The 15,692-nt window shown below is 46.5% G+C and overlaps 1 long non-coding RNA gene across 1 annotated transcript in view; it reads right to left on the bottom strand.

Annotated features, from left to right (window-relative positions):
- LOC308593168 overlaps positions 1 to 15,286 on the bottom strand; it is a 59,756-nt gene extending 44,470 nt beyond the window's left edge. Inside the window, exon 1 of the long non-coding RNA XR_014010806.1 lies at positions 14,919 to 15,286. This is a non-coding gene — a long non-coding RNA (uncharacterized lncRNA). The remainder of the gene's footprint in view (positions 1 to 14,918) is intronic.
- Positions 15,287 to 15,692: the final 406 nt, after the last annotated feature.

Below are 15,692 nucleotides of genomic sequence, written 5' to 3'. Positions count from 1 at the left end.
TTGCAAATCAAAGCCACGCAGTTCCCTGGGTTGGCAAGTCCACCTCACATAAAGTTTTGAGTCTCTGTTTTTTGTTTTTTGTTTTTCAATTTGAATCCCCAAATCATCACTCTTCGTGGCTGTTTTCCAGTTATTTAAAAAGCATTCAGAGGAATACATTGGCTTGCTCTAGACCCTATTTTTTTTCAGATACAACCGCTCCTAACTGGGTTTTCAAAATTCTCTCACACTCCACATGCTACAGTTTGTCAGAAAATGCACAACCCTACAATCGCTCGGCCAAGGGGACACTAAGCCTTGGCCCTCATTCAACAATTCATCCACTGGTGTATCTGACACACAACAAAACACTTAATTCCCTCTGCCCCATTCCCTTTCCCAAACCTTTACCAATTCCTTTCCTGGTGGCATTCTTACTGCCGGGCACGCTACTGCCAACTACCAGGTGAGGCTGATCAGGCCTCTGGCCCTTCCCTCGGGCCCCTAGCCCTTTCCTTCGGGCCCCTAGCCCTTTCCTTCGGGCTTACCTTTTTCCGCTGCGGACCTGTCCCCTCGGCGCCGTTCTGTCCTCTTATTCTCCCTCAACCAGATGTCTCTGCTCCAGGACGGTGTGGCAATCTCCCCCTACAAACTGGCAGGGTGTGCACCGGAAATGCGAACGCCGATCGGAGCTGTTCACCTTGGTTGAGCCTGGCCCTCCCCGGGGCCCCTGGGGTGGGGCAATTCCCGGCCAACGCACCAAGCTGTAGGCTTATGCCTTTTACTTTGCCAGAGAATTGCTTACCCGCGTCCCCAGGGCCGAGAAGAGAATAAAAAATTCCAGGAAAGTTTCTTCTTTGGAGAAAAGAGTTTTATTGAAATTCTGTGCACAGAGTTAAGGTCTGTACTCAGAGACAGCCTGTTGGATAGTTCCTAAAAATGTACTGGCTGTAAAGCAAGACACTTCAACAGACTTTCTTATACCCGCAGATTTGCTTGCTAAACACAATTTTATTGCTTGCTTAAACATTTCTGTCTTTCTGCTAAGTCAAGCACTCCCTCCCACCTCCTTGTACACGTGTCTTCTTTTGCTAGCAAAGCATTTCCTTCGTATCTTCTTCTTATCTTGCATTACTTAAAAGCAGAAGTAAAGCAGGAAACATCTTGCTAGTGGTTTTTCGGTTAACAGCAGTTTCTGGCTAGGCAGGAAGCGACCTTCTGACCTGTAGCTAGCATCAGCAGTTTCAAGTAGCTGGTTTAGGCAGAAAGCGGCCTCATGACCTGTCTGTTAAGAAAGCGGCCTCATGACCTGTCTGTTTTTAGACTTTTGCAAGCTACTGCTTTTTACCCTCCTAGCAGAGTGCAGGAATTTATTATGTGTAGATAATATTTGAGAGCAACAGAATAAAATATTGAGAGAAACTTTTCCCATCTCCCTTTAATCCTTTAAGGAGTCTCAAAGCGGCTAACAATCTCCTTTCCCTTCCTCCCCCACAACAAACACTCTGTGAGGTGAGTGAGGCTGAGAGACTTCAGAGAAGTGTGACTAGCCCAAGGTCACCCAGCAGCTGCATGTGGAGGAGCGGGGAATCGAACCCAGTTCACCAGATTACAAGTCCACCGCTCTTAACCACTACACCACGCTATGCCTGCTACTTGAATTTGTCCCTTTGTCACACTCTAGCACAGTGTTTCTCAAACTTGGGTCCCCAGCTGCTGTTGGTCATCTGGTCCGACCCTCTTCAATGCAGGAATCTCAACTAAAGCATCCATGAGAGATGACCAGCCAACCTCTGCTTAAAAACCTCCAATGAAGGAGAGTCCACAACCTCCTGAGGTTGAAGCCCTGACCAAGAGCCCTTGTGTTAGGAGTATGCTGCAACATTTTGTTGTTTGCTGTGTTCCAGTAGGACAGTAGCTAACAGCTGATATCAAAAAGTCCTGGCACTTTGGCCAGGGGTCAGGCGGCAAAGCCTGGGTGGGTGCAAGTATGTTGGGAAACTGTACAGGCAGCTACGCACACAGAGTCAATTAAGGTTTGGCAGACAGCCAGAAGGCAATCTGAAGGAGTAAGTCTGCCTGGTGATAACAGAGACATGGAGACCTCTCCCTGATTGGTCAAGCTCTCTCAAGGGAGTGATAACTAATGGCCTACTAACTGGAATGTGTTGGTTCAGAGTTCGTGAGTTCAGTGGTTCAGTGTGTCAGTGAGTGTAGGAGTTGTGAGTCGTGTCAGAGAGAGCTAGCCATAGATCCGTGTTCTGTTCCTGTAAATAGTCCACTGTATATAATAAACACCTAACTACAAGTTCCTGGTTCCTGCTTCATATATCCTGTCTGCAGCCAGGTCGCCAATTGCTTCATGGCTGAGTGGGGGCTTGAACCTGGTCTCCCAGGTCCTAGTCTGAAACTTTAACCACTATGCAACACCACCGTGCCTAACATAGAAACAAAGGAAGCCTCCCATTGGTCCATCTAGTTCAGTGTTTCCCAAACTTGGGTCTCCAGCTGGTTTTGGACAACAGTTCCCATAATCCCTGACCACTGGTCCTGCTAGCTAGGGATGATGGGAGTTGTAGTCCAAAAACAGCTGGAGACCCAAGTTTGGGAAACACTGATCTAGTTCATTGTGGGCTACATTAATTGGCAGCAGCTCTCCAGGGTTCCAGAAAGGGGACCTTTCTCCTTTCTACTCCTACTTGGAGATGCTGAGAATGAAACCTGGGACTTTCCGCAGGCTCAAGAGTTGCTCTACCAGTGATCTACAGCCCTTCGCCTCAAGTTCAAGGCTCCGGCTTGCTTTGTTAAAGTGGCCAAAGGACCGCTGAGACACAATTTGCAGCTCCCCCCATCCAGCAATGTTTTACAGACCACACAGATGTTTCAGGACTCAGCCTTTGATTGGCAGTTGGGCTGGCCTGACCGGGGCATTCAAAATGTCATGCTTATGTTCACAGCAATAAATATAAACCCTGCGAGATGATGCAAGCCATCTTGGCGGGCCTCTCGAAGAATAAAGACTTGGCAATGTGTCGCCGCGGGCAGTTGGTTAGGCTCTTAATAATAAATTAATTGCATGCGTAAACACGAACTAATATGCATGTGGTTTTCTGGCCAGCTTAGCAAGTGCATCTGGGTGTCTTCAAGCAAGAGTAGCCATCACTATAACCTCCAATTGTTGTTGAACTACAACTCCCATCAGCCCCAGTTAGCATGGGTGATTGTCGGGGCTTAGGGGAACTGTAGTTCAAAAACACCAGGCAAAACATTCAAAGAAACCTCCATTGTGATGTCTACATGGCCTGTGATTCATGAATGCTGCAACTTTTCCTAAAGCAAATGGCAGTTCTGAGTATCTCTTTAACTAACCCAGTGCTTCACAGACTATCTGACATGGTGGACCAGCAATTTTGCCAGGGACCATAACTTTGGTCCCTAAAGTGTCCCATCCAATCTGGGCTATGTTGGAGTCACCACAGACTTGAAGCCGATGGCTCGCAGCAGTGGTGTAGCACGGGTTGCTAGCACCCGGAGATGCACGGGGGGAGGGGGCGACGGACAGAGTACACATGCGCATACAACTGCCTAATGGTTTCGCATCACCCAGGAGATCATAGCTGCAAAGATAAGAAAAGAAGAGTTGTTCTGTTGTCTGGTTCGCATGTCTGTTGTCTGGTTCGCATGGAGAAGCAGCACCAAGTGTCGAAATTTTGCACCCGTGACAATTTTGCACCCGGGGCAACTGCTCCTGTGTCCTGCCAGCTACACCACTGGCTCACGGTCCAGCACCAGTCTGCAGTTTGCTTTAAACTGTTTTATGCTTCTGTTTATCGGACGGTTCTACTTGCTAGCTGTTGGCTGCCACAGTTTTTTAGGCCTCTGTCTGGGTGAAGCATAACATCCTCAGTCAATAGTAATTAACGGGAACAGTTTCCTATGCAACCCGCAGTTTCTGGAATTAAACCGATCTGTTTATATGTGCAGGATCAGAGCAGCGCAGGAGACATCACATGCCTCTCATGTGACTCTGAGAGATTGTGCAGGATGGAGGGGCCCAGTCAGGAGGGAAGGTGACAGATCCCTCGCATGTAGTTACAGCGATGAAGAAAGACATTGCACAGGGAGGAATGGAAAATGTTATGAAGCGCAGTTGGACTTACAGCAACAGGTGCCCTTGTTGCCCACGTCCCCGGTCAAACTCACAGGAGAGAATATCTGAGTCTCTTGAGCTGGGTGATCATGTCAGTTCATGGGAAGCGTGCTTCAATCCGGAATGTAAACAGCTTGGGAAACGATCTGCTCTTGGAAATAACTTTGACAGTAAATCACATCATCAGCCTTTCTCTCTGGCACTCCTGGAAGAAGCTCAGTACTCGTAATTCCAGTGTAGAGGACACAATGGTGCACAGCTTCCAGCAAGGAGCAGCGGGACCAGGAATCTCATTCGCTTTCCTTTCCCTAAAGCAGTGAAGCATCAGGGACTAACTAGATGAATGCAGTTACAGATAGGTAGCCGTGTTGGTCTGCCATAGTCAAAATAAAAAATTCCTTCCAGTAGCACCTTAAAGACCAACTAAGTTAGTTCTTGGTATGAGCTTTCGTGTGCATGCACACTTCTTCAGATACACTGAAACAGAAGTTGCCAGATCCTTCTATATAGTGAATGCAATTAACTTGCATTTTTTTGATTAGGTAAATAAGAAAATCTGGGGAGGCAGGAAGCTTAGTGGGCTTGAGACCATGAAGGATGGGAAGTTTCACCCTCCCCTCCTTGCCCCCATAAAAAAACAACTCCTCTCCAAAGCTTCTATTTGCAATTCAAGAAACTCCCCCAGTACCAATGGAGCCTTTTTTTATGCAAATAGCAGCTTCGGAGAGGTGATTTTTATTTATTTTTGTATAGCAGGGAAAGAAAGAGTTAAGCTTCCCTACCTCTCCAGCTTTCCCTCAGATGCTATTTGCATGACACAAAGAGTGCAGCATAATTACATCAGTGTAATTAATGTCACATTTAGGGGTCCTCAGGGGTGGCCAGGAGCAGCTCACTCAGTGGAGTAGAGCAACAGCCTCTCAGATCGGATCTGCCGGTGTGTTCATGTAGCCTCGACCGACCGCACAGCCGCTTTGCCCCTCCTTCTCCCAGTATGCAAGAGGCTCTTGCTGCAGCTCTGCCTCCCAGGATGAGCCACTCCTGGGGCTGGCTGGCTGCTGCTTCCAGGATCAGAATCCAGATACTAGCCACTGGGAAACAACAGTGGGAGAGAGCTCTTGTCCCTCAAGTTCTGCCTTCAAGTTTCCTATAGGCATCTGGTTGGCCACTGCAGAAAAGAAAGTGCTAGACTGGAGAAGTTTTTAATCCAACAGGGTTGTTCTTCTGTTCTTCTGCTGTTCCAGGGAAACAGATAAGGCTGAGGCACTGTTAGTCGGTGATCTGCCAGAACCAGGCTCTTGGCAGGGTTACACACACTCTCTGAAGTAGCAGGTACACAGCTTAATTCTGGATCCATGGCTGTTGCTTGAGGTTCAAGTGGTCTCAGTGGCATGGCGTATTTTCCATCTGCTTCAGCTTGTGACGCAACTGAGCCCCTATCTGGATAGCCTAACCACTGCTATCTATGCTCTGGTAACCTCTAGGTTAGATTAGGTAAAGGTAGATTAGGTAAAGGTAAAGGGACCCCTGACGGTTAGGTCTAGTCATGGAAGACTCTGGGGTTGCGGCGCTCATCTCGCTTTCCTGGCCGAGGGAGCCGGCGTACAGCTTCTGGGTCATGTGGCCAGCATGACTAAGCCACTTCTGGCGAACCAGAGCAGTGCATGGAAACGCCATTTACCTTCCCTCCGGAGCGGTACCTATTTATCTACTTGCACTTTGACATGCTTTCGAACTGCTAAGTTGGCAGGAGCAGAGACCGAGCAACGGGAGCTCACCCCGTCGCGGGGATTCGAACCGCCAACCTTCTGATTGGCAAGCCCTAGGCTCTGTGGTTTAACCCACAGCGCCACCCGTGTCCCTGTCTAGGTTAGGTTACTTCAATGCATTAGATATGGGCCTGCCTCCAAAGATGGTTCAGAAACTTCAGCCGGTGCAGAATTCGGCGGCCAGGTTGCTCATCAGAGCAAGACATTTGGAACATAATTCCGGCCCAACTGCACTGGCTGCCAATTAGTTGTTGTTGTTTAGTCATTTAGTCGTGTCCGACTCTTCGTGACCCCATGGACCAGAGCACGCCAGGCACTCCTGTGTTCCACTGCCTCCCACAGTTTGGTCAAACTCATGCTGGTAGCTTCGAGAACACTGTCCAACCATCTCATCCTCTGTCGTCCCCTTCTCCTTGTGTCCTCCATCTTTCCCAACATCAGGGTCTTTTCCAGGGAGTCTTCTCTTCTCATGTGGTGGCCAAAGTATTGGAGCCTCAGCTTCAGGATCTGTCCTTCCAGTGAGCACTCAGGGCTGATTTCCTTAAGAATGGAGAGGTTTGATCTTCTTGCAGTCCATGGGACTTTCAAGAGTCTCCTCCAGCACCATAATTCAAAAGCATCAATTCTTCGATGATCAGCCTTCTTTATGGTCCAGCTCTCAGGCCCAATTCAAAGGGCTAGTTTTTACCTATAAAACCATAAATGCCTCGAAGAGCGCCTCTCCTTATATGAACCAACTTGGACCCTTGTGATCATCATCTGAGACCCTTCTTCATGTTCCTCCTCCATGAGAGGTCCAGAGGGTAGCAACACAAGAATAGGACTTCTCTTCAGTATCTCCCTGGGGAGGCTTACCTGGTGACAACGTTATATATCTAGGTGCCAGGCAAAAACATTCCTCTAAAACCATGCCTTTGGCCTTTAATTATCTGTGGCCTTTTAGAAGTAGGTATTTAGGTATCAAAATACATAATGCTAATGTATTTTAAAAGCTCTACAATTTTGTCTGGATTTTTAGGTGTGGGAATATGGCAACCCTGGCAAATAGAAGGGGAAGAAATGGAGGCAGTGAGAGATTTTACTTTGTTGGGCTCCATGATCACTGCAGATGGTGACAGCAGCCACGAAATTAAAAGACGCCTGCTTCTTGGGAGAAAAGCAATGACAAACCTAAAGGAGCATCTTAAAAAGCAGAGACATCACCTTGCCAACTTAGGTCCGTATAGTTAAAGCTATGGTTTTCCCAGTAGTGATGTATGGAAGTGAGAGCTGGACCATAAAGAAGGCTGATCGCTGAAGAATGGATGCTTTTGAATTATGGTGCTGGAGGAGACTCTTGAGAGTCCCATGGACTGAAAGAAGATCAAACCTCTCCATTCTGAAGGGAATCAGCCCTGAGTGCTCACTGGAAGGACAGATCCTGAAGCTGAGACTCCAATACTTTGGCCACCTCATGAGAAGAGAAGACTCCCTGGAAAAGACCCTGATGTTGGGAAAGATGGAGGGCAGAAGGAGAAGGGGACGACAGAGGACGAGATGGTTGGACAGTGTTCTCGAAGCTACCAGCATGAGTTTGACCAAGCTGCGGGAGGCAGTGGAAGACAGGAGTGTGTGGCGTGCTCTGGTCCATGGGGTCACGAAGAGTCGGACATGACTAAACAACAACAACAACATTTAGGTATCAAAATACATAATGCTAATGTATTTAAAAAGCTCTACAACTTTGTCTGGATTTTTAGGTGTGGGAATATGGTAACCCTAAATGTGTGTGTGTGTGTGTGTGTGTGTGTGTGTGTGTATGGGTCATTTTCTTTGGTTGGTTGGTTGGTTGGTTGGTTGGTTGTAAGTCACTTTGGGTTGTCTTTGGTAAGATAAAGTGGTATATTATTTATATAACAAATGTTAACAACAAGAACAATGCAGCTTCCTGTGTTGACTATGACATGTTAAATACCAACCACTGGAATCAGGCACAAAAGGGCAAGTCTGAAATCAACATCTCATCCACCCAGAAAGTATAAAAAGCCTTTTCATATCAGCAACAATGCCCTCCATCCCGCATCTGCAACCATCTGAAAACAAAGTGCATCAAGAGCAATCTGGTTGTACACAAACAGCGCTCAAGTACAGAACGTTACAGGACCACATGACTGTTGAGACATGAGCAAGCAGAGGCCAGTGAAGATCATGGAATTCATCCAACAGCTGCCTGCAAAAGGCTCAGCGGCTGGAGATGAAGAACCCACAAGAACTCACAAAGAAAGTTAATTTCACGTATAGATTAGAATTAAACACCCAGCCTCTCATCAGTCACAGAGATGAGAGGTTGCAGATCTGGGTTTCAAACAACTACAAATCCAGGAACAAAGTCTGGAACACAATGTTTTCACCCAGCCCATTCTTATTAGACAAAGGAAGCTGCTCGTTGCAAATGACTTGCCTAACTTTGGATTTTCAGCCATGCGTTTTGTCAGTGTCAGTAGTGGGGTGATGGTGTTGAAATCATGAATCTTCACAGTGCTGGGCTGGGACTGAGCCCTCAAAGCCACAGCTCCTCTAGGGGAGCCACAGCTTAGGGGCAGGGTGTCTGCCTTCCATGCAGAATGTTGCAGGTTCAATCTCCCAACATCTCCACGTATGGAGGTCCCCTGCCCAGAACTCCAAAGAGCTGCTGCCAGTCCGTGTAGGCAGTATTGAGCTAGATGGACCAATGGTCTGAGTTGATATGAGGCAGCTTTGGGTGCTCCTGCTTAATCAACAGGTTGTCTGAAGGGGCAACAAGTCCGACTCGGGCAACTGATTTATGTCATCTTCCCGCAAGTTTTTTCATTTACTTAATATAACTTCGAAAGTGTTTGAAAGAGCACTTCATCCAATATAATGTGGCGGTACGTATTTCTTCTATCTGAAAATAAGACAGCAATAGTATACTCCCACTGCTGAAAGACCTAGCAGAGCAGAGACATGTTGACCTGCCCCCAAAAATCAAGGAAAGGAGGAGGAGTTTGCCCTTAGAGACTGAAGGGCCATAAACCTGGAAGGTGGGGAGTGGAACATTTGTTGCCACACAACTTCTTGAGCAAAGCTTCAAGTTACCTTTGAACCTCATGAGTGCTATGTATACTGCTCTCCAAAATGCAAACAGGCATTCAAGTCAACTTAGATGCTGCATTCTGAATTACCAGCAAAAATCATCTGAACCAGAATTCAATACGGTACTTTGAGTTCTGCATCCGTTAAGATGGTGCGTGCGGGTCGCACTCACCTGTGGAGCACAAGCAAATCCTGAGTGCAATTCTCCAAAACAAAGGCAAATCTATATATTTTAGTTTCTTTATGAAACCACACCTGCAGAGATTGTGGTCTGAAACCCAGTGTCCGACTCTCACAGAGGGAAAATTGCTGTTGGATACAATTGTGCAGCTTCTGCTAGTGAAAGCAGAAATGAAAGGAGAGATTGTTTCAGAGTTAGCAGATAACATTTGCCGTGCAATGTGAAATGTCTTTCCCTCCAGCAATAAGAACCGCAGGCATATGAAAGTGAAACGATTGCCAACAGGTCCTTTAAATCTGGATTGTCCACAATGCCAATGAATGTTCAAGTTTTTGGGAACGTTTTGATGCTGAGCTGTTCCTGAATGTAAGAATATTTCCAAAGTCTCTATGGAATATGGCCTTTGCTTCAGCTTTTATTTATAAATTTACTTGGTGCTTATTTTTGCTGCTAGAAATATGTTCTTTCATTGAGGTTTTGAAACGTGGAAGTTATTTAATTGACTCATAAAGGAATCTGATAGTCTATTCAAATGCAAGTCCTGTTGAGTTCAGACACACACATAAGTATATAAACCATGTGTCTGAAATAGTACAGGAGAACAATCCTGAAGCCATTTTAACTCTCCCAATAACCTCAAATATTCCTCTGCAGTAAGGGAGGAAAATGGGGAAAGCCTTCCCATTATCTTTTCACTTACAAATCCTATCTTAAGGGTGTATTTGTGGATGAATAGGGTGAACCTGTGACCTGGATTCAGGAACTAAAGCATTAACCATCACAAAAGAATGGCCAGACTGCCCAGGTAATGAAAACAGTGACCATCATCAGGTATTCTGCCAGACAGGATTTCTGCTGTAGACCGCCTCCTTCTGTGATGTATGTATGGTGTTTTTTTGGGGGGTGGTCTTGGGCTACAGGGTGGACAATTTCAGAAGTCTATATAAGGGCTTGTGCACCGTTGTTCAGGGTTCTCCTCCCTCCTGCGTGTGGTGAGTGGGGACTCTGTTGCAACAGTTAATAAAGATCAGGCTTACTTGTCTCTTTGCTTCTCAATATACTCTGGTTGGCCTCTGTTTTTTTCTCTTACCAATAGGCTGTTAGAATTCCTGCTCCGTGATTGCAGTCATGGGATTTTTGTCTATCACATGACAGTGTATGTGTTGACTCCACAGAGTGGGAAGTCATGGAGACAGGATGTTTGTGTTACTGTGTTCCGTGAAATGGGACTATTCTCCTTTGTTCTTTTTCTCTTTGCTGTCTGATGCTAGAGAGAGAGAGAGCCATGTTGCAGTGCTCTGTGTGTGTTTATATGTAAATAAAGTAGATTAGCCAAAATGCTGAGTTGCTGAGGTCTGTCACGCAAGTTGTGCAAACTCTGCGAATCCCTAAGTATGCTGATGTCTGTTGGCATTACTCGCTGTGGTGTTCGGGCTGAAGGAAGCTTTTGAAGCTCCCGAGCGATCGACCAGGAGGGAGGGAACATGCCAGTTGGGCATGTGTCTCTGTCAGGGTCCTACTCGAGAGTAGGACGAGCTCCTGACATAGGCAACCCACTTAGGGACTCTATGCGGGCTCTTGGATAGGGAAAAGGAGCAGTTGTTTCTCATAACAAGTTCAATGGGTCTTACTCCCAAGTAACTACATACACACCACACCTTTAAAGCCTATTTTCCCACCCCAAAGAATCCAGGGAGTTAATTAAGGAAGGTTGGAGCTGTAGCTCCATGAGAGATAAACTATAGTTCCCAGGATTCTGGGTTGGGGGTGCTTTAAAGGTATGGTGTGTACAAAGCCTAAGAAATTAAAAAGAGGTCTGCTAGATCAGATGGAAAGCCCACCTAGTTTTGCATCTTTTTCCCACACTGGTGGATCAAATACCTGCAGAGGCCTTGGTTTATCAAACGTTCATCCTGATTTGTTTGCAGGGAGATCAGAAGATGTTGCATTAAAACAAATATTATCCCAGACTTTCCAGTGCATTTCCTCATCCTTTCCTTAATTAATCTTTTGGAGAAGCGGGTTCGTAGCACAGGACCTCCCAGTCAACTACAGCCTTGCAATCTGAATCTATCAGTATGTGATTGAATCCGACTCCAAAATTGCAACAGTCTGGAAGTGCCTGTAATCTGATGACCACATAAGCTTGGTGTAAGCAAATCGGGACAAAATGCTCAATGAAGAGGTCATCACACACAGAGAGAGGACAAACATGCAGACACACACAGACCCTTGCTCCTCAGCTAAGCTGTGCAGTTGAGGGTGCAAAATCACCAACTCCCTGCTCATCAGACAATTGAATGTCCATCAAGACACTGGGCTGGGCAGAGAGGTTTAAACTTCCCACCCACCTGACCACTGCCGCTCAAACTGTTGGGGTCTGTGAGGGGCAGAAAAGACCGTGTGGGGGTTGCATCAGGCTCCTGTGCCAGGGGTTGGGTACCCCTGCTCCAAGGAGAAGCAAGCAAAACAAGTCTCTGATTTCTCGTTTTGCTTTCTATTTTGGGAAATCACCTCTGGCATAAATTACAAAGCTTTGCTGTACTCAGAGGCAGGCTCTTCCGTGAGATCAGTAGAGCTGATCCTGGAAAATCACTTTAGCTGCTGCAGATTTTTGTTTTTCCTTGGCCGAGAAGCGCAATGGACAACCCTGGGGTTGGTGGGGGGGGGAAGGGGAGTCATTCCCTTTCTACATATGGGAAGCATTCTTTTCCACTAGATTCGCATCACTTGGTTTGGATGCTTGGGACAACATTGTGGCTTGGCCGAAAGAAAGCGGGATTTAGTACAGCACTCCCATTGCAAGGTACCACTTGGGTGCAGAATCTAACCCCATTATACATCTGTGCAAAGGAGGGGGGGCGTAGCTCAGTGGGGAAGTACGTGCTCTGCATGCAAACGGTCCCAAGCTCATTCCTGGCATCTCCAGTTAAAGAGTTTCAGAAATCAGAACTGGGAATGATCTCTGGCTGAGACCTCGGAGGCAAGCTGACAGTCAGAGAAGCCATGGCAGCACAAGACAGTGCCTTAGTCTGAGTCACAAGATTGGTGCGTCTAGCTTGGCGGTTCTCAACCTGTGGGTCCCCAAAAGTTGTTGGACTACAACTCCCATCATCCCTGAGCTCTGGCCTTGCTAGCTAGGGGTGATGGGAGCTGTAGTTCAACAACATCTGGGGACCCACAGGTTGAGAAAGGCTGGTGTAGCTCAATATTGTCTACACTGACCGGCAGTGACTGTCCAAGGCTTCAGTGGCTTTTCCAGGGTCTCTCCTAGCCCTGCTTAGAGATGTCGGGTATTGAACCTTATGCCTCCTGCATGCAAAACAGATTCTCTACCACTGAGCTACAGCCCTCCCCCCAAAATCCAACACGAATCCAACAGAAATATAGTTGGATGAAGTATCGTCGCACTGGGGGGCACACCCATTCGTCTCCATATTTTGTTTAGATGTTAATCAAGCCTTTGCCTTCAGATTATTTCCCAGTGTTTGGAACAGCACACATGGGACATGATAGGCAGGAGCAATCCATGGCATTTAGAATAACCACCCAAGATCCAAGTACCCTTGACATTTGGGGGCAGCTTGGCTCAGATGGGAGCTTTGATGTCTGGTCTTATTGCTAATTGTAATGGACTCCTCTTATCTTCCTCCAAGAAAGACATTGCCAGGTGTCTTTCTTGGTCTGGAACACAGCGTTCTTGCACAAATCTTGAGGACCACAAGAAGAACTGGACAGAGAGATCTGCAGCTGTACTTGGTATTTAGGTGTCAATGCTCTGAGCGTTTTATTGTCACCCGTGTTCTCAGCGGACCAGAGAACCTTACACTTTACATGGGCCGGGCAGACAAGCAGGGATGGGGGGCGAGGAGCTACATACCAGAATACCTGCCCTCTGCAAAAATCTATACCCTCCCATGGTAGAGAATCTGTTTTGCATGCAGGAGGCATAAGGTTCAATACCCGACATCTCTAAGCAGGGCTAGGAGAGACCCTGGAAAAGCCACTGAAGCCTTGGACAGTCACTGCCGGTCAGTGTAGACAATATTGAGCTACACCAGCCTTTCTCATAGAATCATAGAATACCATTGAGACGGAAACAATACCATTGAGACGGAAACATGGAAGGTGCCTAAAGAAGCCAGGGTGGCTATCTAAAGAACTTTTAACTGAATTAAGATTAAAAAAGGATGTGTACAAAAAATGGATAAGGGGGGAAACCACTAAAGAGGAATTCAAACAAATAGCCAGCATGTGTAGACACAAAGTCAGAAAAGCTAAAGCACAGAATGAACTCAGGCTTGCTAGAGAGGTTAAAAGCAACAAAAAAGGCTTTTATGGGTATGTTCGTAGCAAAAGGAAGAACAAAGAAACAGTGGGGTCACTCAGAGGAGAAGATGGTGAAATGCAAACAGGGGACACAGAAAGGGCTGAACTCCTCAATGCCTTCTTTGCCTCAGTCTTCTCCAATAAAGAAAACAATGCCCGACCTGAAGAATTTGGAGTAAATGATTCAGCAAAGGAAACACAGCCCAGAATAACTAAGGAGATAGTACAAGAATATTTGGCTAGTTTAGATGTATTCAAGTCTCCAGGGCCAGATGAACTGCATCCAAGAGTATTAAAAGAACTGGCAGATGTGATCTCAGAACCACTGGCAGTCATCTTTGAGAATTTCTGGAGAACAGGCGAAGTCCCAGCAGACTGGGGGAGGGCAAATGTTGTCCCTATTTTCAAAAAGGGGAAAAGAGAGGACCCAAATAATTACCGCCCAGTCAGTCTGACATCAATAGCAGGGAAGATTCTGGAGCAGATCATTAAGCAAACAGTCTGTGAGCACCTAGAAAGGAATGCTGTGATCACCAATAGTCAGCATGGATTTCTGAAAAATAAGTCATGTCAGACTAACCTGATCTCGTTTTTTGACAGAATTACAAGCCTGGTAGATGAAGGGAACGCAGTGGATGTAGCCTACCTTGATTTCAGCAAGGCATTTAACAAGGTGCCCCATGATATTCTTGTAAAGAAGCTGGTAAAATGCGGTCTTGACTATGCTACCACTCAGTGGATTTGTAACTGGCTGACTGACCGAACCCAAAGGGTGCTCATCAATGGTTCCTCTTCATCCTGGAGAAGAGTGACTAGTGGGGTGCCACAGGGTTCTGTCTTGGGCTCGGTCTTATTCAACATCTTTATCAACGACTTGGATGATGGACTCAAGGGCATCCTGATCAAATTTGCAGATGACACCAAACTGGGAGGGGTGGCTAACACCCCAGAGGACAGGATCACACTTCAAAACGACCTTGACAGATTAGAGAACTGGGCAAAAACAAACAAGATGAATTTTAACAGGGAGAAATGTAAAGTATTACACTTGGGCAAAAAAAATGAGAGGCACAAATACAAGATGGGTGACACCTGGCTTGAGAGCAGTACATGTGAAAAGGATCTAGGAGTCTTGGTTGACCACAAACTTGACATGAGCCAACAGTGTGACGCGGCAGCTAAAAAAGCCAATGCAATTCTGGGCTGCATCAATAGGAGTATAGCATCTAGATCAAGGGAAGTAATAGTGCCACTGTATTCTGCTCTGGTCAGACCACACCTGGAGCACTGTGTCCAGTTCTGGGCACCACAATTCAAGAAGGACACTGACAAACTGGAACGTGTCCAGAGGAGGGCAACCAAAATGGTCAAAGGCCTGGAAACGATGCCTTATGAGGAACGGCTAAGGGAGCTGGGCATGTTTAGCCTGGAGAAGAGGAGGTTAAGGGGTGATATGATAGCCATGTTCAAATATATAAAAGGATGTCACATAGAGGAGGGAGAAAGGTTGTTTTCTGCTGCTCCAGAGAAGCGGACACGGAGCAATGGATCCAAACTACAAGAAAGAAGATTCCACCTAAACATTAGGAAGAACTTCCTGACAGTAAGAGCTGTTTGACAGTGGAATTTGCTGCCAAGGAGTGTGGTGGAGTCTCCTTCTTTGGAGGTCTTTAAGCAGAGGCTTGACAACCATATGTCAGGAGTGCTCTGATGGTGTTTCCTGCTTGGCAGGGGGTTGGACTCGATGGCCCTTGTGGTCTCTTCCAACTCTATGATTCTATGATTCTATGATTCTATGATTCTATGATCTGTAGTTGCAGCAATGTGTCGCACCCACATTTAGATAATGTTCTGTATTCATCCCTAGCCAAAGAGTGAATGAAAATTGTATATTTTCCGTTGTGGATAAGTGTCCTGAATGGAAAGCAGGTTTGCGGATCTTCTTGATAGATCAATGGAAAGCAGGGGAATGGCTTGCTTGCACAAGCTATCAGCCAGTTACATCTTTGATTCACAACAATGGTTCAGATCTAACTTACAATGCTTTGGAATGGGGGAACAACTGTGCCCAGTTAAGTCTGTTGTGTGGATAACTGCATGCAGGCAAAGCTAGCTCCGGCCCACCCTTGAGGCAAGGTTAAGAGACTACCTCAGGCGGCAGAATCCACAGGGACAGTAGATTCCAAGGAAT

The sequence above is a fragment of the Podarcis bocagei genome (assembly GCF_964188305.1).
Source record: "Podarcis bocagei genome assembly, chromosome: 8".
NCBI lineage: Eukaryota > Metazoa > Chordata > Lepidosauria > Squamata > Lacertidae > Podarcis > Podarcis bocagei.
The sequence above is the reverse complement of the archived record's forward strand: the minus strand, read 5'-3'. Positions and strand labels throughout refer to the sequence as shown.